At 44.6% G+C, this 23,846-nt stretch overlaps 1 protein-coding gene across 1 annotated transcript in view; it reads right to left on the bottom strand.

The window, feature by feature from the left end:
- The window catches only part of SLC9A9 (solute carrier family 9 member A9), a 2,902,095-nt gene that overhangs the window by 1,564,101 nt on the left and 1,314,148 nt on the right, over positions 1-23,846 (bottom strand). The gene's annotated exons all lie outside the window — the stretch shown is intronic.

Below are 23,846 nucleotides of genomic sequence, written 5' to 3'. Positions count from 1 at the left end.
GAGCAATGTTAGGTTTTTTCTCGCATCCTCCGCATACTGCTCCCAAAAACTAATTTAAAAAACACACAAAGTTGTGAATATCTAAGTGAGGTTAACTTCTGTTTGATAATTAAAACTATGGCAATACTTGGGTACCAGAGTACAATTTTACATACCGTTCTCTTGTGAGTTTTAGGCCACTTGGGAAAAAAACCTATGCAAGGTATGCCCTTCCACACAAAATGCTCATAAGTTCCTGGTGTCAGAGTTCTCACAAGAAGACGACATCTGGTTTTACTACTGCCACTTAACGTTTGCCCAAGCACAACTATGCTAAGGATTGGGCAAGGTACTTAGCTAACTGTACGAAGGATAATATGAGAACCTACAATGCGTGACGCTGCTCAATCACCAGAACAGTGTACCACGAAGAAGGGCTTGAGGAGACGAAACCTACCCTACTATTATTCTGCTTGAGTTCGCTTGCATTACCTACTTTCCTTTGCCTGTGCTGCCTACTTCCTAATCCTTACCTTGATCACTGGTGTTGTTTCAGAGCACAGGTCACATAAGTAGTCTTTGGCGTAATGCGAAATGATGGGAGCCACCCACTGGCGTAACGAAAATTGAGGGGGCCTCCCTGCAAAGTACGTGGAGGGGACCCCCTCCGAGCTCAATCAAGAGCTCTCCGGCCAGAGTGCTGTGCTGAGGAGGCCCCTGGAGCTTGCCCCCCCCCTCCGCACCGCGGGGGCTGCGGGGGCCTGTGTTACGCCCCTGGAGCCACCCTGTATAATGTGAAGAGAGACCACTGACAGAGGCGTAGCTTCAGGGGGGGTGTTTGGGGGTGTTACAGCCCCCTAATAAATGTATTTTCCAATAAATAGTTGGGCACAGGTGCTTACACTCGAGTATGGTGAGATGTCTGTCGGATTTCCTCAGGAATTGTTATGTACACACAGACAAAAACGAACACACACGCTCCCTCTCTGTTTACAACATCCTCAAAAATATTGGTTATTTTAAAAAATATTGTGTTGTCTCTCTTTGTACCCCTACCAATCCACATTCCTTTCCCTTTCTACTGACACTTAGGTCCCTCTTATGCACTCTGCGTGTCCTATAATGTATTTAAACATCATATGCCAAGCAAGATAGTCTGTCATATTTCACTGATATTCATTGGCGTAGTGCTGGATGGGGGCCCCTGAAGGGTTGGGGGTCTGCCTGCACCGCAGGGGCTGCAGGGGCCTGTGTTACGCCAAGCGGACACCTATATTTCTCCTTGGACCAGCACCGCCAGTCATGAACGCATTGAAAAGGAGAATAGATCAATGGTGCCTAAAAAAGGGAGGGATTCAAACTATAAATCTTGTCCTGGTCGCCACAACACCTTCAGACATCCTGGTGAGCGCCTGCAGCTTTTGCTCATGTAATACTTTTAATTCTGGCATACCTGGGATGTGCAACAGCCATGACAGAAGATGGTAAACATACATGTAAAGGTTGTTTGCACTTAAAAACATCTTGGGGTTGCTTAGCGCAGGAAATGTTGCTCTTTTCTTCCCATGCTTTATTGTGTTACCTGAAAACGAACTTATGTTATGCTAAAAAAAAAATGTATGTTTTACAGAACGCACATAGCATACTAAGATCTCTTTTTAAGTATGCTGTGTGGGTTGAAATGGGTTTTGACTATGGTCAGTCACAATTTTCACCTGCAGCAATCATGTATTTCGGTCTGGCTGCATTAGAAATTGATTCAATCACTGTGTCCTAGAAGGACCATGGAGCTGCATCATCTCTGCAGCCATCAATTTCATGTCAAAGTAGATAGAGCAATTTATGCTCTTTCAATTTCCTGCTTTAAAACTCCATGCTTTAATATAATCCATGAAACTGGTTCAAAGAGAATTTTTCATTTCATTGCTGCAACCAAATAAGCGCGCGCGCACACACACACAAACACACACATACATTTAGTGAGTGAGACACACACACATATATAGCGAGTGAGAGAGAGAAAGGGGAGAGTGAGACAGCTGCAAAGTGAAATAATTAATCTATTTATATAGTTTTTAAATATCTCCTTTACTTTCAAATCATTATTTTCAAACTATTTAAGAATAACCATATTTAAAAAAAATAACATAGCATACTACTTTGTGCGCATCTGCATTTATACTACATCAACATAATACAAATGAGGCTGGGGAAGGGCAGTATAAACTACTTGAGGCTTTGCCTCAGAGGAGTCGTGGCATTTCTCACTCTCAGCAACAGTTTTAAATAGCACAAACTCAGCAAATATAAATACATACTATAGTTCATGTGCATAGGATACATAATGGGTAACCATGTAAAATGGTCAAATATTGCCATTGAGGAGTTCTGGTAATACTAAAAACCAAAAGGCTGAAGGCAGAGTGGTTTGTGAATGTCACCATAACCATCCTATATTACGTTTATTTTGAGTTGTTTAGCTTGAAAAAGCTGCCTGATTGGAATTAAAGGGCCCAATTTACAAAGGTAAAAGACTAAGGGGCAGATTTACAAGCCCCTTGCACCACTTTTGCGTCATTTTTAACATGGGAAAAGTGACGCAAAAGTGGCGCAAGGGGCTTGTAAATCTGCCCCTAAAAGTCTAACTTTAGACCTGAGGTGCAACAAAGACCAAAAGTCTAACTTTACTACTTTTTGATATTCACAGCGGTAAGTTTCTAATAGTAAGCTTACTACTAGTAAGTTTACTACTAGTAGACTTACTAGTAGTAACTTACCTTTGTGAATACTGAAAAGAAGTAAAGTTACACTTTTGGTCTTAGTTAGACGTTTGGTCTAAACTTAGACTTCAGGTGTAAAGCTAGACTAAAGGTGTTGAGCTAGACTTCAGGTCTAAGGTTAGAATTTTGGTCCAATTTTATCTTTGTGAATCGGGTCCAAAATGTTTAGGTTTAACTTTCATGAGTAAATTGTTGATAACAAATATACAGAGGTAAGGGTAGGTTGACCATCTCACTCCATGTCATTACGAGCATTGTCTCCAGTCCTGGACATTTCACCTACAAATCATTGATTTTAAATGTTTTAACTCGAATTAGTTCAATTAAAGCAAAACAAGACTACAACACCGAAAATTCATTAGGCTATCACACAAAGTCAAGGGAGGGAAACAACGTCTGTAATGACCTGGTGAGAGGTAGTCACCCCCAGGTGAAGGCCAGTGAATTTATGCAATTCTGTAGCTGCAGCTTCTACAACATCAGTATTCAACATAATTTCTATAATTTGCAGATTTCACAACAATGTTGTTTCGAGCTCCAATTGAACAAAATAATGCTCCCAGAGAATGTGCTGCATAATTTGCCTATTTCACAGCATAATTCAGATAGCCTTGCTGCATAATTTAGATAACATTGCCGCATGATCTTAGTGGCCCCGATTTGGGCACCCCAAATTCCCCATAAGCAGACTCAGCTGCTTGTACTTGGGAGTTCACATCTCCTAGGAACCTCAGCTCGCCTGGAGTCTCAACTTAAGCCTGCTGGTGCAGAGGGCCTAAGAAGATATGGCCCGATGGAATAAGCTCCCTCTAAAACTCAAAAGTATGATAGCTCTTTTTAAAATGATGGTGCCCCCACTTTCCTCTACACCCTCCAGAATTACTTCCTTCATATCCCACAATTCTAGTTTACCTCCCTGACAGCAATGGGGAGGACATTTATATGGGCAGGAAACCCTCATGGGTAGCCCTGGGCAAGAGTGTAGGGAGGACTAGGGGTGGCGGATATACGCCTCTATTACTGGGCCTTCCAACTACTGACAATTGATAACAGGATGCATAGGGGATGGGACGAGCAGACGATCCAGGGACAGATGGCCCATGGAGATTTCAAAGCCATAACGGGCATCCTATACGGTGCATCCATTCCCGACAACCTACCAGAAACCGGCCCAAGTGGTGTTCCAATTGTAGAGATCGTCCCTACGTTGGATCACATGGGATCACAAACTCACATGGGAGACCCCCTAGTGGGAAGGCAAGTGGCTGATCCAGGTAGCACCGCTAAAGGGATTATGGGGATGGGAATGTATCGGGAACTCACACTTGGGGGATGTATGGAACCGGTCCCACATCAAACCCTTTCAGACCCTCCAGTAAGATTTTCAACTGTCCAACTTCCAGTTCTTCCAATACTTACAATAATGGCACTCACTCCAGACCCACTACGATGACCTGGTAAACATCCCAGAGTACAACCACCTGGAGGGATGACTGCTTATGGGCCCCCTGGTACAGGGTGGGGTCTCCCAGATCAAGAAGACCCCACCATCGCACTCACCAGACCTGATGAGCCTCATTATGGTGAAATGGGAGGACTGGGTAAAAGAATTGGATGAGGCCGACTGGCGGGAGGCATGTACGTTAACATGAGTGCTGACCATTTTGGCTTGACTCAGACTTATACAGTTCAAATATTTACAACAAGGATACTTTACATCTCACTGATTAACAACAACTCGGATCCGCACCTCCTCAGCATGCCTCAGATGCCAAGACCAGAACAGAAACTACTTTCACATGGTATGGTCCTGCCCCATTAATCATGATTACTGGGAGAATATTGTATCTACCCTTTCACACGTAGTGGGCACACACATCCGAATCACACCGCAAACTAGCACTGTTGGGCATCCTAGATGATACAGAAAGCCCTAGTGGGGCTGATTTGCAGTTGATATCAGTTCTGAATCCTGAGGAGAACCCTTAAACAAAGTCACAGGTTCGAAATGCCCTTTGTGAATACTGAAAGTCAACAACATCGCAACCTACAAGCTAATAAACGAGGCACTCCAATCAGGAAAACTATTTTAAACTTGAAAAAGTAATTTCTTGGCTGGACAAGCAGAGCATTATGAGCTTGTGTAACCAATGACAGTAGGAATAGTCAAGTAATCAAAAGTGTTGTTAACCAATGCGTCTTCCTATTTGGGCAAGAACATTTCAGAACTGTTAATGTCTATGTACTGTCTTGATTGTTTTGTCTCTTAATATCTTGTTTTGATCTATATGTGTTGAAATTGTTATATACAATTGTCTGGTGTGTTTTTGTGATTTGTTTTTGTAAAATACAGTAGTAATGTGCTTCTGTATATGATGAAAATTCTTTTGAAAACAGAATAGAAAAAAGTGAAAAAGAAAAATCACATGAACACTATTATTAAATAGAGTGTTCAGAAAAAAGTGATTGTGTTCAAAGAGTCGGTCAGTATTGGCATTCATAGTGTTGTTGATGTTTCATTGGTCCAGCCTGACTGATGTTTTGACCCAACCCTGGGTGTTATTGACTTTTTTTAAAGCTGGCATTTTCTTACTTTAACCATTCTGTGCTTCAGCCTGTCTCTGGAAGGCACATTCGTGTTGGATGACACCTGAGTGTTGTGCATTTCCTCTAGACAGTCACACACAAAGGGAGCAGAGGTGTGCCCTGCATATCCTGATGGCCCATCACCAGGCTCATGGGTCTTCCTGAGCTAGAGTGAGAGGGAGGAGCTGAAACTTGCACCTGAATACGGCTGTGCCTGTTCACACACACAAAGCTGCATACCCCCCCTGTAGTGTGTCTGGAGCCAGGGCAGGAAAGGGCATGGTCCTGTGCACTACAAAGACCTTTTTTTGAAGTACCCCTACTTCAAAGGCTAAAATGGGTATAAGTACTGGACCTCTGAAAACATATACTCAGAACACTTCTGGAACTGAGGACATTCTACCGCAAAGAAGAGCTGTTGGGCTGCCAGGAGGGACTGCCACTTTGCTACTTGCTGTGCTGTGTTAGTCTACTACTTCTTGCCTGGGAGTCAGAGAATTGGACTTGACTCTCCATAACCTGCATCTCTAAAGATTCTCCAAGGGCTTGTTGGAATTGCTTCCTGTTTCTGAAGTCTCAGGGATATCAAAGACTTCACCTGCATCTTGCTAGCCGCACCTGGGCTCCTTTGCTGTGAGTACTGATCTGCCAAGTTATGCCAAATCCTGTTTCTGAAGTCTCAGGGATATCAAAGACTTCACCTGCATCTTGCTTGCCGCACCTGGGCTCCTTTGCTGTGAGTACTGATCTGCCAAGTTATGCCAAATCCAGTCATGGGCCCTAGGAAGTGAGTGGTTGGTGCTGCAACCCAAGAAACCAACCCATTAACACCAAAGTGGCGATTGGAACAGGCGCATTCTCTGTGATATCGATGCATTGCCAGTGCCTGCACAGAAGTCATGGACACCGCTCGCCGACTAAGCAATGCAACAACCTCAACTTACAGCGCAGCCCTGACTTTGCCAACGCAGTGCCTCCGAATCACCACTGCCCGCTCACCTGCTTGAACCAATCAAACACTACATCCCCACGTCAATGCGCTCCGTGTGTCAACGTAGACAGGATGGCTCAGGAATTTAAACATCCTGGGACCGAGGACACAGCCTTGTGTCAAGAATTCCTGTCATGCGAGGGGAGGAAAACGGTACCAGCGAAAACGGACTACATCTCCCAGGATGCTTAGCGGTTGAGAGGTTATGTAAACAGGAGAGCTGTTACATAACTCAAGGAAAACACGCCCTTATGTAAACAGGAGAGCTGTTACATAACTCAAGGAAAACACGCCCTTATGTAAACAGGAGAGCTGTTACATAACTCAAGGAAAACACGCCCTATAAAGGGAGGACCCGGGAGGTACAACGCTGTCGGATATTGTGTTTACACCGACGTACCTGCTTAGTGAAGAGCAGTGTTCCGGAGTGGTGCTCCAGTAAGGCAAGAACGGAGGTAGGTCGAGTCGTTACTCCCTGGGCCGTGTCTTGCCCCATCGTCACCTGTGAAGGACCCGGAAGCTCTACCGGATAACCATTGAGTTTCGCTTTTTGACTCGGCTGAGTCAAAGCGCAGTGGCGCTTTTGCTGGTTGGAGTCGTAACTCCCAGCCCGACCAGAGATACAGGGACTGCCAGCTGTAACGCACACCAGGAGGTGTTTGCCGCGTTACAGACTCTGAAGTCCACAGGATCGATCGAGCGGCTGCTCTCGGTTCAGTCTTCTTGCTTGTGATTGGGGTATCGGTGACGCATCACCAGGAGGTGACTCCGCGTCCCGGTGCAGTCTGAGGAAGAGGTTGAGCGGCTGCTCCCTTCAGGTAGAGACCCCGGCTGGGTGTTTCCCTGACTCCTCGATTCTCCCCAACACTCTTCGTGCCCCTCACAGCCTACCGATTGGCATTGTCGGCCATTTCATTTCTGCCCTCTGTTGGCATACGCCGGGATCAGCGTATATGCAGAGGACGGTTAGGACCATCCGTGCTGTGGGCTGGTAACGTACTTAGCCTGGAGGATTCCAGTGACTATAACCTTTGTTTATTCCTTGTATTATTTTTGCCTTCATTAAAATAACTAAACCTTCACAAGTGGTTGCGTTCTCATTATCGTGTCTGTTAAACGATCCTGAGACGTTCAGGGCGTTACACCTTGCCAAGATCCCGGGAGTAAGGAACGAGTAGGTAACTCAGCAGGCGGCTGACCTTGATGCTGTGAGTAACTAAAGAAAAATACCGCTTGCTTGAAATACCGCTTGGAGGTACCTCACATGCTGATACCTTTCTTTTTCATTTCCTCTTCCCATACTACCACGCACAGAGTGTGACTATAGGCACTGCCTCCCACCAGGACCTATTTTTTGTTTTGTTTTTGTTTATATTGTTTTTTATAATTATACAAAACATTATTAAACAAAACAGTTTAGAATAGTCCGTACACATAGTGGATATCATCCGATATACATGACCATTACAACTTACGGTGTGGTTGTGAACAGTTTACAATTATATGTCGGATAAAAGATTACGAATCCAATTGTTGTCAAGGTGAGTCATCTGCCTCCCACCAGGACCTATGTCACGGAAATGTTTTGTGCATTAAGTAGGTTTTATTCATAATCCTTTGAGCACCCCTGGTTGTTTTTAATGGAATGTGAGAGTCTGTTCTGTTATACTTACCCGATTGCTTGACGCGCCAGCACAATGTGAGCTTTTACCTATAACCAGTAATAACGGGCTGACTTTCAGCCCGATGGTATAAAAAGTACGTTCCGGATACCCCCGAATTCGAATTTCCAACTGGTAGCACCATTGCAGTAGGCTTTAGGCCAGCATTAACTGCTGCATGCTTGATGTTGCATCCACTACACCCACAGACGCCCCTGTCAGTAAAGAATGAGACACTGCCGGGGGTACATGGATGAATGACGGGTCCCGACCATGGGGGGCCACTAGTTTGTTCATAATCACATTATGTCTCTTTTTCTCTTGCAGAATTTACCAAACCCAACGGTGAAAACTGTAAGTTACGCACCGTAAACATCTATGCACACCTTAGCGTGCGTGCATAGTTCACATGTGTTCAGGGTTTACCCTGAGCCACACGTCCTGAAGAAAGCCAATCAATTGGAAACTTACTGGCTGAAACGTGTAGACCACGTTAATTGGGTCACAATTTTTTCACATTCTTGAAGAGATGTGCGAGATCATAGTCTCCCATTCAAGTCTGAATATCTCGTTTTTAATCCTACCCCAGACCACCTATTAGAGAATTTGGTTCCCCAGGAGTAGTTTTTACTTTTCACTTTCACAGTATTCACTACTCACAACGAAAAAACCAGCTCCGCTGTAATCAGGCACTGAAGCACACCTAGGAGGTACTTGGGTGGGAACCCGATGATGAAGCATGCCACCAACTAGGTTGGTGGGTGAGAGTTCTTTACAAACCTAGCGTTGAGCTCGTTCTCTTTGTCTGTTGAATCTCAGTTTAGGGGAAATGAACGAGCTCCCTAGTTCCCTCCTCTCTCTCTTTTCCTTGTTAATGCATATTTTGCTATGGCCACGGAGGCCAAGGTGAGTGGACTGACACATTGGCTTATGCTGTGGTGGATATAAGGTCAATACAGCACATTTTTCATCTATTGACTACTTTCATCTTTTTCTGCATGCAGACCTCCTTGAGAAAATTGTGTAGGAAACAAATTGTATGCTGAACAATTTCTGAAGGAGCACGGGGGCACTCTGGTGCCTCACTCATAGGCACACCTGTGGCCTTACACTTCACTCGGGGAGCTGAACATATATTCTGGCCCTCATTCTAAACATGGGAATAGTGCAGAAACCAACTGTTCAGTCCTACTATTCTTCTATTATAGTCTAGCCAACAACCAGTTTTGCACCAGTTATGAGCTTTTTGATTTTATAGTGTATGCTGCTTTTTAATGACAATTCTGCTGCTTTGCATCTGGACCACTCGGACTATGACAGGTTGCTCAAAATTCAGGCTGTCGTTGAGCCTTTGTCTGTCAAGTTTCCAGAGATTTGTATTCCTGGAAAGAATATAGCAGTTAATGAGAAATGCTATTTTATTTTGTCCTCTGTAAAGGGTCTAAACAGGAATAATGGGAGTTTTTCGAGAGGACTTGTATTGTCCCTGGTTTGATGTGTTACTGTTGCGGGCACTAGGCCCAGCCACACGAGGCACTGCATGTTTATTTGGTCAAGTAAGGGAATGATGGGTGATAGGAATTTTGTGGATCCCATCAGATTCTAGAACTTTTCATCTCATATATGTGAGGAAAACGTGTCTTTTTAGCAAAATTTTGAGGTTTGCAGGGTTTTTTGGGAAAGGATGGGAAAGGATAGTATTTATAATACGCATCAATACCAGCTGGTTTCAAGGAGCTAAGCGAACAGGGAGAAGTGATAGCACCACCATCCCTAAGATAATCTCCTGCAATCCACCACCCTGGACTCCCCCAGATGTCTACTTTTCAGAAATGTCTGTGCTTGATATGTTTCCCTGGATGGTGGGTGAGCCAAATCCCATAATACACAGTCATCAATATTGCAAAACAGGGTAAGGTTTCAGTATAAACCTTTGAGCTGTAATTTGTAATTTTGATTTGTAAAGCGTGTTATCACCGTCAGGTCTCTAGGCGCTGTGAGAGGGTACTGCCTTTGCCCAGGTGGAGATTGTATGAACTAGAACGTGCCCCAAGCCTCCGAAAATAGTACTGTCTTGAGCTTCTTTCTAAAAGGAAGCAGGGGGTGCTCCTTACGTACATTCTCTGGCAGCTTGTTCCAGATTTGGGAGATACAAGTAGACAAGACTCTTCCTCCAAAGGAGGACAGGAAGAAGCGAGGGCAGACCAACAGGCTGGCCTTTGATGACCTTAGTTAGTGTTCTACTAAGATTGTATTTAACTAGGCTATCTTTGATGTACCTCAGGCTTGACCATAAATGGCTTTATGTGCAATACAGAGGCCTTTAAAATGTGTTCTCTGCCTGATTGGGAGCCAGTGTAGCTGGCGTAAAAGAGGGGTGGCATGAGTTTGACTAAAGATTAGTCTAGCGGCATCATTCATGACGACCTGTAGTCTGGCCAAAAGTGCCCCCGGCAGGCTGATGTATAGGGAGTTGCCGTAGTCTAGTCTCAAGATGATCAAGGCTGATACAGCTAGTCTGAGTGTGTCAAAGGTGAGAAGTGGGGCGAGTTTACCTAGCTGTCTCAGCAAGCCGACACATGTGCCCACTGTTGCTGACACCTGCTGAGTCATGAACAACTTAGCGTCTACTTTGATACCTAAGCTTTTTACGGCCAAGACTGGCTCTGGATATTTGCCAAGTTCTTGTGGCCAGAAGAGATCATTCCAGGGGTTGGCGTTGCTATTGACAGCCAGGACCTCTGTTTTGTCTGGATTGATTTTAAGGGAACTTACCGACATCCAATTGACCGTAAATTTTAGAATGTTGTGAACTCTTGAGTGGGCAGTCGGAGAATTATCTATCTGAATGATAATTTGGGTGTCATCGGCATAATTTTAGATTTGGTACTCCATCTCATTCAGCGCTGCTATCAGGGGTTAGAGGTAGGCGTTGAAAAGGAGGGCTGACAATGCTGAGCCCTGGGGTACCCCACAGGAAAGTTGCCTGGGTCGGGCACATAGTCAGTCAGCTGTACTCTCTGGGAACGGCCCTTCAAGAAAGATGTCAGCCATGCTAGGGCCATACCCTGGATGCCCGGATCTGAGATCCGCGACATGAGTTGGTCGTGATTGACCGTGTCGAATGCCGCGGATAAGTCCAGCAGGATCAGGGCACATGGTTTCTTTTTATCTGCCCTCAGTCTTAATTTGTCAAGTACTGACAGCATAACCAGTTCCGTACTATGGTGGGCCCTAAATCCCACCTGGTTGAATTGTAAGAGATGGTTGTCCTCTAGATGTTTTGACAGTGAAAGTAGTACATGTTGTTCCAGTACTTTTGCGAGAAATGAGATTTGGGAAATTGGCCGGATTTTTTTTAAATTCTTTGTATCAGCCCCAGCTTTTTTTAAGAGCGGAATGGCTTGTGCCTCCTTAAAGTCCTTCGGGACATGCCCTGCTGCCAGGGATTGGTTGAGTAGTGTTAAAATCTTGGCTTTTATCCCAGGGAAAGCCATCTTAAAAATCCTTGGTGGGCAGGGGTCGGCCGGTGACTTAGATTTCACTCGCCCTATTAGTAGAGCCAGGGAATCATGCGAGAGCTGGGGGAAGATAGTGAGAGGTTGATCCAAGAAAGGGGGCGGGGGAACAGGCACAAAAGGACAGGGGAGCATAGGGATGAACTGGATTTCCGTCAGGAGGTCCTCCACTTTTGCAATAAAGAAAGCCTGGAACTTATTACTATCTTCTTTACAGAACAAAGGCTTCTGTTCCTTATTTTGTCTGAGCTCTTTCAGAATCTTGAAGGTCTCTTTCTGTGTGTTATTAGCAGATGCAATCTTAGCCACATAGAATTCTGCTTTCCTTGTTAGGATGGCCTTTTTATAGGCTGCAAACCTCACGTGGTATTCTAGTCGCGCGCCTGGGTCGTAAGCTTTTCGCCAGGCTCTCTCACATTGGCGGAGTGTTTGTTTCATGCTACGTAGGGACTCATTGAACCAGGGTGCCCCTTTTCCTTTGTCCCTTATTCTTTCCCTACGTGTTGGCGCTATCGTGTTGATAGCATCATTCAGCCTAGACACAAGGTCGGCGCATTGTGCGTCAGGGTCTCCCTGTGTTGTACTCAGGGGTGTTGATTTGCTAAGGGTTGTGAGCAGATCATCGGCTCTAATTTTATTCCAACTCCGCAGCACTTTCCATTCCGGCGGTGAGCGGGTTTTTCGTATTGGGAGCGGAAAAAGGCAGCTGATTAGAAAATGGTCCGACCAAGGGCAAGGAGTGATAGTTAGAGGATTAAAATGTGGCTGGGAGGTCCAGACCAGATCAAGTGTATGGCCCTTCTCGTGGGTGGGGCTGTTCACAAGTTGATGGAGATCCAGCGCGGTCAGTGCCTCTTCCAATAGTTTAGCTTGACTGTCTTTGGGAGTCAGCTCCCAATGGAAATTGAAATCCCCCAGTACTGCAATACATTGGTATAGTAAGCGGATGTCGTGGACGAGTTCCGTCAGTAGTTCCACGAACCTCAGCGGCATTCGTGGGGGACGGTATACAGAACGACAAAACTGGCCGTCTGGGAGCAACATTTTGCTCCTATCGCCTCAGCCCCTTCAATGCTTACTGCACATAGCGTCTCTGCCTTAAGACGGCAGTGATAGAAAATTGCAACCCCCCCCCTCTGGAACTGCCAGGTCTATTATGGTGGAGGGCTGCATAGTTTGGGGGCATAGTGGCTACCAGATCCGGGGTTGAGGATTCCTCAAGCCAGGTCTCTGTGATTCTTAATATATCTATGGTGTCTTCTTGAGGAAGTGTGAAGACCTCTAGGTTGTGTTTTTGCAGTGACTGGGTGTTCTGGGTGGCTAATCTAAGTCCCGGGGGACTAACAGGCCCGGGCCGCCTCGGGTGGAAGGTAGGGTCGTTATGGGTCCCCGTGCGCGTTTGTAGCCTTAGCAGCCCTTCCGACTTGAGGGCAGCAGCTACCTTGTTATTAAGCGGCATTGTATTTTGATTTAGGAGATGATGTTCTTTCAGGGAGTACAGGTGGCAGGGGGCAGGGGTCCTGGCCACAGGTCCCGTTCGGGCACGGACGGGCGCAGACGGGCTTGCCTTAGGCACGCCTTCGGCACACCCGTTGCACGCCCACTGCGCGCGCTGCGCGTTTGCTCCAGCTTGGATTATGTAGCCTTAAACTCCACCCACCCACTACTAAGCCCTACTGTGCAGCGGCTGGCTTTCACTGGGCACTAGACCGGAAAACTACCGGAAGTGCTCTAGCAGGAAGTGAGGGCGCGCTGGGAGCGAGGATCACCAAGCACAGGTACAGTTGAGCAACAATTAAACAATTTAAAAGCTTTGTTTATTTTTTAAAAAAGGATTCCAGTAATGTGCAAAATAGCAGCGATAAGGGCCCTTTCCAGTTTCGGACACTAGGCTCACCCACACAAGTACGGTTCCATTTTTGTCAGGGGATGTATGTGAACACTGGGAGGTAGAACATTTGTGAATCCCATCAGATTCTGGAATTTCCCTTCAGAAATGTGAGTAAAATGTGTGTCTTCAGCTAAAGTTTGGGGTTTGCAAGGACTTGTGGGGAAGTAAACATTGTGACATCCACACAAGAGACCCTACCCTGGACTCCCCTGGGAGTTTAGTTTTCAGAAATGTCTTAGTTTGGCATGCTTCCCTGGGTAGTAAAGAAGCCCAGAGCCATAGTACACAGCTAGCCATATTGCAAGAAAAGGGGTTGTTTTTAGTATAAAAATATAATGTATCCATGTTGAATGTTCGGCCCATTCCACTTGCTGGCACAAAGAATTTTGTGGATCCCTACAGATTCTGGACCATTCCATCTCAGAAAAGTGAGAAAAATGTCTGTTTTAGGTAAAGTTTGAGGTGTGCAAGGGTTTCTGGGTAAGAAAAATGCATGTAATCCACACAAATGACCCCACCTTTGACTTCCTCATGTGTCTATTTTTCTGCAATCACTAGGTTTGATAGGTTTCCCAGGGTGGCTGGCAAGCCCAGGCCCAAAGTCCACAGCCACCAACACTGCAAGAAGGGTCAGTTTTCAGTGTAAAAATGTGGTGTGTCCATGTTGTGTTCTGGGCCATATCCTGTTGAGGGCAATAGACCCACCCACACATGTGAGGTGCCATTTTTATCCGGTGACATATGGAAATGCTGGGTGGTAGGAAATTTGCGGAAAACTGCAGATTCTCGAACTTTCCATCTCAGAAATGTGAATAAAATATGTGTTTGCCAAATTTTGAGGTTTGCAAGAGCTTCTGGGTAAGATAAACTTGTGAGATCCACACAAGTGACACCACCTTGGACTCCAATGGGTGTTCAGATATGTCTGGGTTTGGTACGTTTTCCTGGGTGGTGGCAAAGCGAAAAACCAAAATACCTCAGCCACCAACATTGCCAGAAAAGGGCTGGTTTTCAGTGTAAAAATGGGATCAGTCCATGTTGTGATTTGGGCCCATTCCTGTCACGGGCACTAAGCCGACACACACAATTGAGATCCCATTTTGATTGGAATGCTGATAGGAAATATATCGATCCCTGCAGATGCTGGATCTTTCTCTCAAATAAATATGAGAAAAATGTATGTGTTTAGCCAAAAAGTTTGAGGTTTTCAAGGGCATTGGGGTAACAAAATCTCATGAGATTCCTATCTCAAAAATGTGAGGAAATGTGAATTTTCAGCCAACGTTTAAGATTTTCTAAGGCTTCTGGGTAAGAAAACCTCATGAGATCCATATAAGTGACCCCACACTCGACTCCTCTTGGGGTCTAGTTTTCAGAAATATCTGGGTTTAGTATATTTCCCTGGGTGATGGGCAAGCGAAGACCCAAAATCCACAGCCACCAACATTGCAAAAAAGGTTTTCAGTGTACAAATGTGATCTGTCTATGTTTTTTTTTGGGCCCTTTCCTGTCGCAGGCACTAGGCCCACTCACACAAGTGAGATCCATGCAAGTGACTGCACCCTCGAATTGCCTCTGGATTCTATTTTTCAGAAATGTCTAAGTTTGGTAAGTTTCCCAGGGTGGTGGGCAAGCAAAGGCCCCTAAATCCACGACCATCAACATTGCAAAAAAGGGCTGGTTTTCAGAGGAAACATTTGATCTGTCCATGTTGTATTTTAAGCCCTTTCCTGCCATGGGCCCTAGGCCCACCCACACGAGTGAGGTCCCAATTTTATATGAATGCCGGGAAGTAGGAGATTTGTGCATCCCTGCAGATTCTGGAACTTTACCTTTTGAAAATGTGATGAAAATGTGTGTTTTTAGCCAAAGTTTGAGGTTTTCAAGGGCCTCAGGGTAACACACCCTCACAAGATTACCATCTCAGAAATGTGAGAACATTTGCTTTTTTAGCCACAGTTTGAGGTTTGCAAGAGCTTATGGGTAACAAATCCTCATGAGATGCACACAATATACACACAAGTGACCCACCATGGACTCCCTATATTAGTTTGCAGAAATGCTCACATTTGGTGAGTTTACCTGGGTGGGCGTTTGTATTTGCACAAAAAAGGGTCTGATTTCAGGGTAAATTATTTGATGTGAACATGTGTTCTGGTCCACCCACACAAGTGAGGTACCATTTTTCCAGGACATGTGGGGAAACACTGGGTGGTAGGAAATGTGTTGCTCCCTATAGATTCCAAAACTTTCCCTCACAGAAATATGCCAACGTTTGCAAGTCCTTCTAGAAAAGAAAACCTTGCAAGATCCACAAAGTCACACCACCCTGGTCTCCCCCGGATATCTAGTTTTATAAATTGTCTGGGTTTGGTGGGTTTCCTAGGGTGCCAGCTGATCTAAGGCCCAATTTCTGCAGCCACCAACATTGCAGAAAAGGGTTGATCTTGAGTTGAACATTTTGATCTGTCCATGTTACGTTTTGGGCCTTTTCCTGTTGTGGGCGCCAAGCTCACCCACACAAGTAGGGTACAAACACCTTGTGAGAACCACACAAGTCACACAACCCTTGACACCAACACATCCAGATGTCTGGTTTTCAGAAATCTATATAGAAGTATAGGTTCTTCAAAGGAGTTGGTCTCTTTGAGATACTATTCAGTCCGCTTCAAGTGAAATGTTTTCTTTAATTTTCTATTATAACTTGAGTCTTTTCTTAGTTATTGTGATTCTTAGTAAATTCATTAACAACATCTTACAGAACATAAAGGAGAAAAGGGCCAGTCAGCGCATGTTTCTCTCCCTCTGGTGTGTAGGCCGTGGGCTTCCCTAAAGGCAATTCTAAAGCTAACAGATCCCAGTGTAGTTCTTAGGAATCAATATGTTTAAAAAAGATAGTTCTGAGTATCAGATAAAGGAAGGCCTTGGTATACCTGTGTCAACAGGACAGATTGATAAGTCAAAGTGCACTAATAGAGGGTGCAACAAAACCTGGTCTACTTATGGTGGGACTAAGACTGGAATCAGTCACTGTGGTCAGAGATACGAAATCAGTATTTTCGGTCATGTGGGTAGTCGAATGGACAAGCGTGTTGACTCCAAGAGAATCTCCAAAGTGAAAAGCCAGATGTTTTGAACTCTGTGCCATATACTATGTACCTGCCTGACATGGTGATACAAAAGGGTGGTCTATTAGAAAGCAGATTTTAATTTGAGAGTGCTGAGAAGACTGAACGGTGTTGAGAGAAGGTTGAAAACACTTAATTGAGCTGTTCCTGCATACTTAAGCTCACCAGGTCCCCAACTGGCTGTTAAATTGGTACATTCTTTAACCATTTGTTGAAATGTAAAGGGCATTATTTTTTATGTGAGCTTCTGCATATGTACTTGATCTTAGGTCCTATGTATTTTTTGTTTTGTTATAGTTTTTATTAACCAAAAATACATATTTAAAAACAATAACCATACCAATGACAAATCCTCATTTGTGGGTGTAACAGCGAAAGGATTATGAGGCTGCTGAAAAAGGTGGTGAATTAAAATAATAAAGGAGTAGTTAACAACAAATAGGAAGGGTTCTAAATTAAATTGTTGGACCATTGTCAAGGAAAGGAAAAGTTGCTGTAGTAATGTAATTAAAACTATGTAATGTATGTGAGCTTGTGAATCTTTGTAAATAAAGTGTTTTAGAGTATAAAATGCATGAATATTTTGATAATAAACGAAAGTGAGAAGTGTAATATGTTTGAGGATTATCTGGACTTTATAATAGAGCTTATCATCATTGTAAATGTACGGATCTCGGTACTGGTTAGAATCCAGTAATAGTGAAGTATAGTAGCTGAGAGTAATCATATATTCTTGGTTAGTAGATCAAACGCAGGCCACAAAGTCTATGCCCAAATGTCAATCATAGAAAAGAAAGCAAAGTCACCGTCTGGCAGAAAGTCTTTACATGCATTCCTGGATGCTGTGGTCACAACAGAGGTGAAAGTAGTTGGATCTGCACATATGAGTCTAGCAAATGTCTAAACCATTATATGTACCTAGCCCTGCCCATATGTGGGGCATTGTTAACCTGATGTTATATTGTTACAAGATGGGTTTGAAAATGACCTGAGCTTTTAAGTGCACTGGATAAGCCTGCAGCTTACTGTAGGGAGATTACAGGAATGGCATATAAGAAGGTGTGAGCCACACGTAGATACCCACACTTAATCTCTGCCATTTGTGCAGAAGTACACCACCACCAAGACATCCACCCCCACAGGCAGGTTGTAAAGTAGCCAACCATTTCACCTACTAGCAATTGCTTTGCACCAAACTGAAGTTTATCAATCATCTGTTGATACTTGAAATAGACCTGAGTTCAACACTGTTTGCATAGTAGTCATTAATATAAAAGGTTTCAGAAAAGTTGGCTAATGGTGTCATTTTCAGTTTTCTGCCCAGCAACTAAATTGCTGGTGTAGCAAAGGCGCCACATCTGTCACAACAGCAGCAGCAGGTCTACTTTGTCACCATTTCTTAGACCTGTCGTCCTTAGGGTGGTCTTTCTCCAGACTTTTTGCCTTTTGCCTCCTGTTTTTGATGATTCCTTTTGTTGGACATAGGACTCTGACCACTTTACCACTGCTAACCAGTGCTAAAGTGTATGTGCTTCTCCTCTAAACATGATGACATTGGTGTATAACTCAGTGACATATTTGATTTACTAGTAAGTCCTGTGTAAAGTGGTATACCATATACCCAAGGCCTGCACTTCAAATGCTACTAGTGGGCCAGCAGCACTAATTGTGCCACCCTCATCAGTAGGCTTTTAAACATGTCTAGGGCCTGCCACAGCAGTGCCTGTGTTTACCATTTACTGCCACTTTGACTTGCCATTTAACACTACTTGCTAAGCCTCAAGCTCCCCCTTTATTACATATAAGTAACCCGTAAGGTAGGCCCTAAGTAACTCTAAGGGCAGGGTCCCATGCAAATAAAAGATTGGACATTTTTTGTTTAACCTTTAAATGTCCTGGTAGTGACAACAACCTATTTTTTTTTCACTACTGTGAGGCCTACTCCCCTCATAGGCTAGCATTGGGAATTCCTTAACACACTTTTAAGTTGTATTTTCTGATCATGTTTCATATGTTTGGAATGGTAAAGATAAATACTCCTTACTGGTGAAGTTGGATTTAACATTACTGTTTTAGCAATGCCACTTTTAGAAAGAGAACAGTTCATTTGACTTACTGCTCTGTGTGCCTGACAGCTGTCAACAATACATGTCTGGGGTAGGTGACAGCTACACTTTGTGCATTCCCTCTAGACAGCCACAACACAGGAAGGATAGGTGTGTCTGAGTAGCCATCTACACATATATGCATTCTGAAGACCTTGCCTGAGTAGGATGGAAGGGGGGCTAACACTTCACTTGAATAGGCTGTGTCCTGCCCCCACACAAAGGAATGATGACCCACACAGATAGCGAGGCAGACAGGACTGGGTTTCATAGGGATCCTTGTGCACTTCAGAGGGCTGCTTTGAAGTCACCCCCACATCAAAGGCACTTTCGAGTACAAGTACTGGCTCTCCGATCCCCTAAAATCAGATACGTCTGGATCTTGAACTGAACCTCTGTCAGAAGGACTGATGTTCTGCTTAAAGGCCTAGCCTTTGTACTGCAGACTTAGAAGGCCTGTTTTTCTCTTGTGTTGCCCTGTTGTGTGCTGCTCTCTGACTCAGCTAAAGGAGAGCTGGACACTGCCTTCACTACAAGTGAACTCCAAGGGCTTGTTAGCTTGCCTCCTGTTGCTTGAGACTCAGGGATATCAAAGTTTCTACCTCTGCTCCTGTGCCTGACTCACTGGAAGTGGCCCAGATACTTGGAACTCGAATTTCCATGCATCTCTTGTCTTTGTGTAATAGAACCAGTGCATCGACCCCGGTTGCGGAATAAAATCGGTACATCGCTTCGGAGCCAGCGATTTACCTCCAGAGATCGACGCATCAGACAGCGTATTGCCCCGCTGCAGCTTGGTTGGATCAACACAACCCCTCAACTGCATGGCAAAATACGACACATCACTCAATGCCTCTCAACTCCAGCACCCGTCTTCGGAACTGACGCAGGGAAATGATCGACGCATCTTGTTGTTTGCGACCAGCGAAGGTACTTTGTTCACGGGGGCTTGAGTGGGTCTTGTAGCCGGCTGGCGCTCCATCGCAGTCTGCCCGAACGTTGACTTTGCTCCGGTCCAACATGACCTGAAGTAACATTTTTAGAGCTACTTGCTTCTAAACGCTTTAATGCATTTATTCTTTTAAAATTTTATATCTCAACTTTTATACATTGGATTTTTGTAGCTTTCGTCTTGTTTTGTTCAGAATATAATCTATTTTTCTAAACCTGTGTGTAGTCTTTTCTTTTTGTGGTGCATTCATTGTGTTACTGTGTGTGTGTGTGTGTGTGTGTTGCACAAATACTTGACACATTGCCTCGCTTGATAAGCCTGACTGCTCTGTGCCAAGCTACTAGAGGGTGAGCACAGGTTATCTTTTAGTGTGGAGCTAGCTTACACTGACTAGAGTGGTGGTTCCTGCCTGGCCTGGGTGCATACCTCAGCCAACCAGGAATCCCCATTTCAACATGTTACACCCTCCAAAGTGGCTCTCGTTTGCATGACTGGAGTGATGAAATGTCATAGTGGCATGATGCATCTTCTGCCATGAATGTGGGTGCCCGAAATGAACCCCCATTCAAAATGTTCCTAATGTTCTTGGATTTTTTCCCAGTGTGGTAGGGGGAATTTTAACATATTTCTTTGCAACCTCATGGTGTCAATGGTGGTCCCACACAGAAGGGGTGGTGGTGGTAATGACGTACAACAACCTTATCTAAATTGAGCGTCTGCCCATGTAATTACAGTCAGTGTCAAGACTGCCAAATGGGTGTTCCTCAGGGCAGGACCGACAGAGGTTTCGCCATTGAAATCACCACCTTCTACATCCCTCCAAATGGTACAGTGGACTGAGCAGAAGAGGGACAGTTAGATCTCACCACAAAAAGAACAGTCAAGAGAACAATTCTAGGCTGCTTCCTGTAGCCCACACTTCTCTGATTTCTTTAAGCTATTGTGAAAATTGCCAGTGTGAAGAAAGCTTTTTGAAGGACTGATTTTGCCCAAAGGTGTGATGTTCCAGCTGCAGAATAAAAGGATCTCTTACTTTTCACTTTTAGCGTAATTGGACAGATTTGGTCAAGTGTCGAAAACCCCAATACCTTTTTATTATACATAACTGAGGACCTTTTGATCACAGTCGAAACCTTCTGAATCATCATTTATAATTCAGCTTTATGCAGCAAGCCCATTTCGAACTTTGTTCAGCGCTTTCTCATCTGCTGTTCTTATCTAAACATGTCCCTTGGTGTTTTTGTAAAAGCATATTTTTCTAACATATTCAGAAAGCTCGGGCAAAGAGTTTTCTCTTCTCTAATGCTGACTATCTGCAGTAGCTGTGTTTTATTCACACTAACATGAATGCAATCTCAATAATAGCCTTTTAATGTTAGGCAAAGACTGAATAGAATATCAGTTTAACACTAGATACAATGGTCTTTTATATGTTTCTTTGGATACAGCAGAGGGCATACAACTAAAGAAATGTAGTGGTCCTCCTGTAATTAGACAAAACATTTCTGGCTGATGTGACAGTAAGTTAGCAACAAAGAAAGTCATTACTTGTTAAATCCAAGTTGCAGCTTTCAATGGAAATCCTCATTACGAAAAAATATTCAGACAATAAATGGAAAATGAAAGCTGGAAATGCAAAGGACCAAAACTGTTACATCAAAAAATGGTTACTCTGAAACATAAAATAATGAAAAATACTTTAAAAATTGATTTTAAAAAACGAATTCCGCAATCAGTTACATGATTACATAAATATTCCAAACATACAGTTCACTAAAGATGTCTAAAATCATACCTTAGAGGCTTTTGAGCTAATAGCTGTTAGAAATGGGGGCCTCTAGTTGGCAGTGGTATGCACCCTGACCAAGTAGGGACCCTTCCTTCCAGTCAGGGTAAGGGAGTTACACTCCCAAGATAACCTCTGATCACCCCCTTGGTAGCATGGCATGAGCAGTCAGGCCTATCTCAGAGGTAATGTGTAAAGTATTAGTACATAACACACACAGTAACACAGTGAAAACACTACAAATGGACACCACACCAAGAGGGCTGGACTGGGAACCAAAACCGGCCCTGGCTGAGTGCTCGCCCCCCCCCCCCCCCGGGGGGGTTGGGGGTGTCGCCAAGCTCTTTGCCAGGGCCGGTTTTTGGCCGATTTTGTTACAGGGCCGATTTTGCAGGTATGCAGCAAAAACTGCCCTGTAACAAAAATGGCCTCCACCCGTGCGGACCACTGGGGGATTGCCCGGTGCCTGCTATTGCCAGTCCAGCCTTGCACACCAATGTGGAAAAATAAAGAATTATCTAAACAGAATAACACCAAAACAACAAAAATCCAACAAACATAACTCAAAATATCCATTTTAAAAGGTTTAAGCAAATCTGTCCAAAGAACTCTAAGTATGTGTTGATTTCAGTCAAAGTACCTTGGATGCATCAAAATGCACAAGGAAAAACAGCCACAGAGGACGGATGTTCGGAAAACACGGCGATGCATTGGTTCCTGAGTCCATGGGGAAGCAATGCTTTAGTTCTGCTGCACGCCGGAGAACTGTTGCATCGGTCCCGGACTGCAAGATGAAGCGATATGTCAAAATCCAAAGATGGTTTTGCTCTGGGGGTGACGCGTGGAAAACATGGTGCATAGGTGCCATGCGTGGAAATCCGGACGCACTGAAAGTCGAGGAGGCAAACAGGTGCTGCATCCATTCTTTCAGCCGCGGGTCGGTGATGCGTCGATTCCTTCAGCCGCACAGCAGGGCCTGCGTCCGAGTCAGTGCGGTGGTCTCGTACGTAGGAGACACATGTCTTCGGCTGCACGGCGGCGGTGCATGGACACTTCTCCCGTACAACAGTGCTTCTGCAGAAAAACAGGCACTAGAAGGATGATGCATCGATTTTGCAGTCTTTTGCAGCAGGGAAAACCTCCAAGGGTCCAGAACTGGAATTGGCACCACTTGGCAGGCAGAGCTACCAGCAGTGGAGGTGAAGTCTTTGATGGCCCTGAGACTTCCAACAGGAGGCAAGCCCAGTTATTTCACTGCCCACAGACAGAAGCAGGAACTACAGGCCAACCCAGCAAAGCAACACACAGCAAAGGGGCAGTACTCCCCCTGACAGCTCTTCAGCTCTTCTTCTTGGCAGAGTCCTCAGTCCAGACATTTTATAAAAATGTGGGGTTACAGGTCCAATACTTATACCCCTTTGGGTCTTTGAAATAGGCACACTTCAAAGGCAAGTCTTTGTTGTTCACAAGATCCTTCCTTGCCTTGCCTTGGATCCAGACACACGACCGGTGGCGGAGACAGCATTGCTAGAGGCCAGGCTCAGCCCTATTCAGGTGTCAGAGACAACACCTCCCATCACTCTAGCTCAGGAAGGTTCATCAGCCTGGTGTTGGACCATCAGGATATGCAGGGCAACCTCAGCACCTTTTGTGTGACTGTCTAGAGTGAATGCCCAAACAACCCAGCTGTCAATCTAAACCAGACGTTGATTCCACAGGAAGGCAGAGGCACAGGATGGTAAATCAAGAAAATGCCCACTTTCCAAAAGAGCCATTTTCAAACACACAATTTACCAACCAACATCACTAAAAGATGTATTTTTAAATTCTGAGCTCAGGGAGCCCACACTCCAAATCTCTAGCTCTTCCCAACTGAAAATTACACCTGTAAAATGGTACAAGGCAGCTCCAATGATAACCTATGGGAGAGCTAGTCCCTGCACTAGTGAAAAATGAAACTGTCAGTATATCACTATCAGGACATGTAAAACACACCAGTATATGTCCTACTTTCACATACACTGCACTCTGCCCATGGGGGTACCTTGGGTCTACCTTAGGGGTGTCTTACATGTAAGAAACAGGAAGACTTGGGCCTGGCAAGTGGTTGCACTTGCCAGGTCGACATAGCAATTCAAACTGCACTCACAGACACTGCAGTGGCAGGTCTGAGACATGTTTACAGGGTTACTCATGTGGGTGGCACAATCAGTGCTGCAGGCCCACTAGTAGCATTTGATATACAGGCCCTGAGCACCCACAGTGCAATTTACTAGAGGCATACTAGTAAATCAAATATGCCAATCATGGATGACCAATTATAATCATAATTTACACAGGGAGCACCTGCACTTTAGCACTAATCAGCAGTGGTAAAGGGCCGCAAATACACAAACCAGCAAAAACGAAGGAGGTAGAGTCAAAAAGACTGGGGAAACCACGCCATGGATGCCAGGTCTAACAGTAAGG

The sequence above is a fragment of the Triturus cristatus genome, chromosome 11 (genome assembly GCF_964204655.1).
Source record: "Triturus cristatus chromosome 11, aTriCri1.1, whole genome shotgun sequence".
In the NCBI taxonomy this organism is placed as follows: Eukaryota; Metazoa; Chordata; class Amphibia; order Caudata; family Salamandridae; genus Triturus; species Triturus cristatus.
Note: the sequence above shows the minus strand (reverse complement) of the source record. Positions and strands in the feature narration are given on the sequence as shown.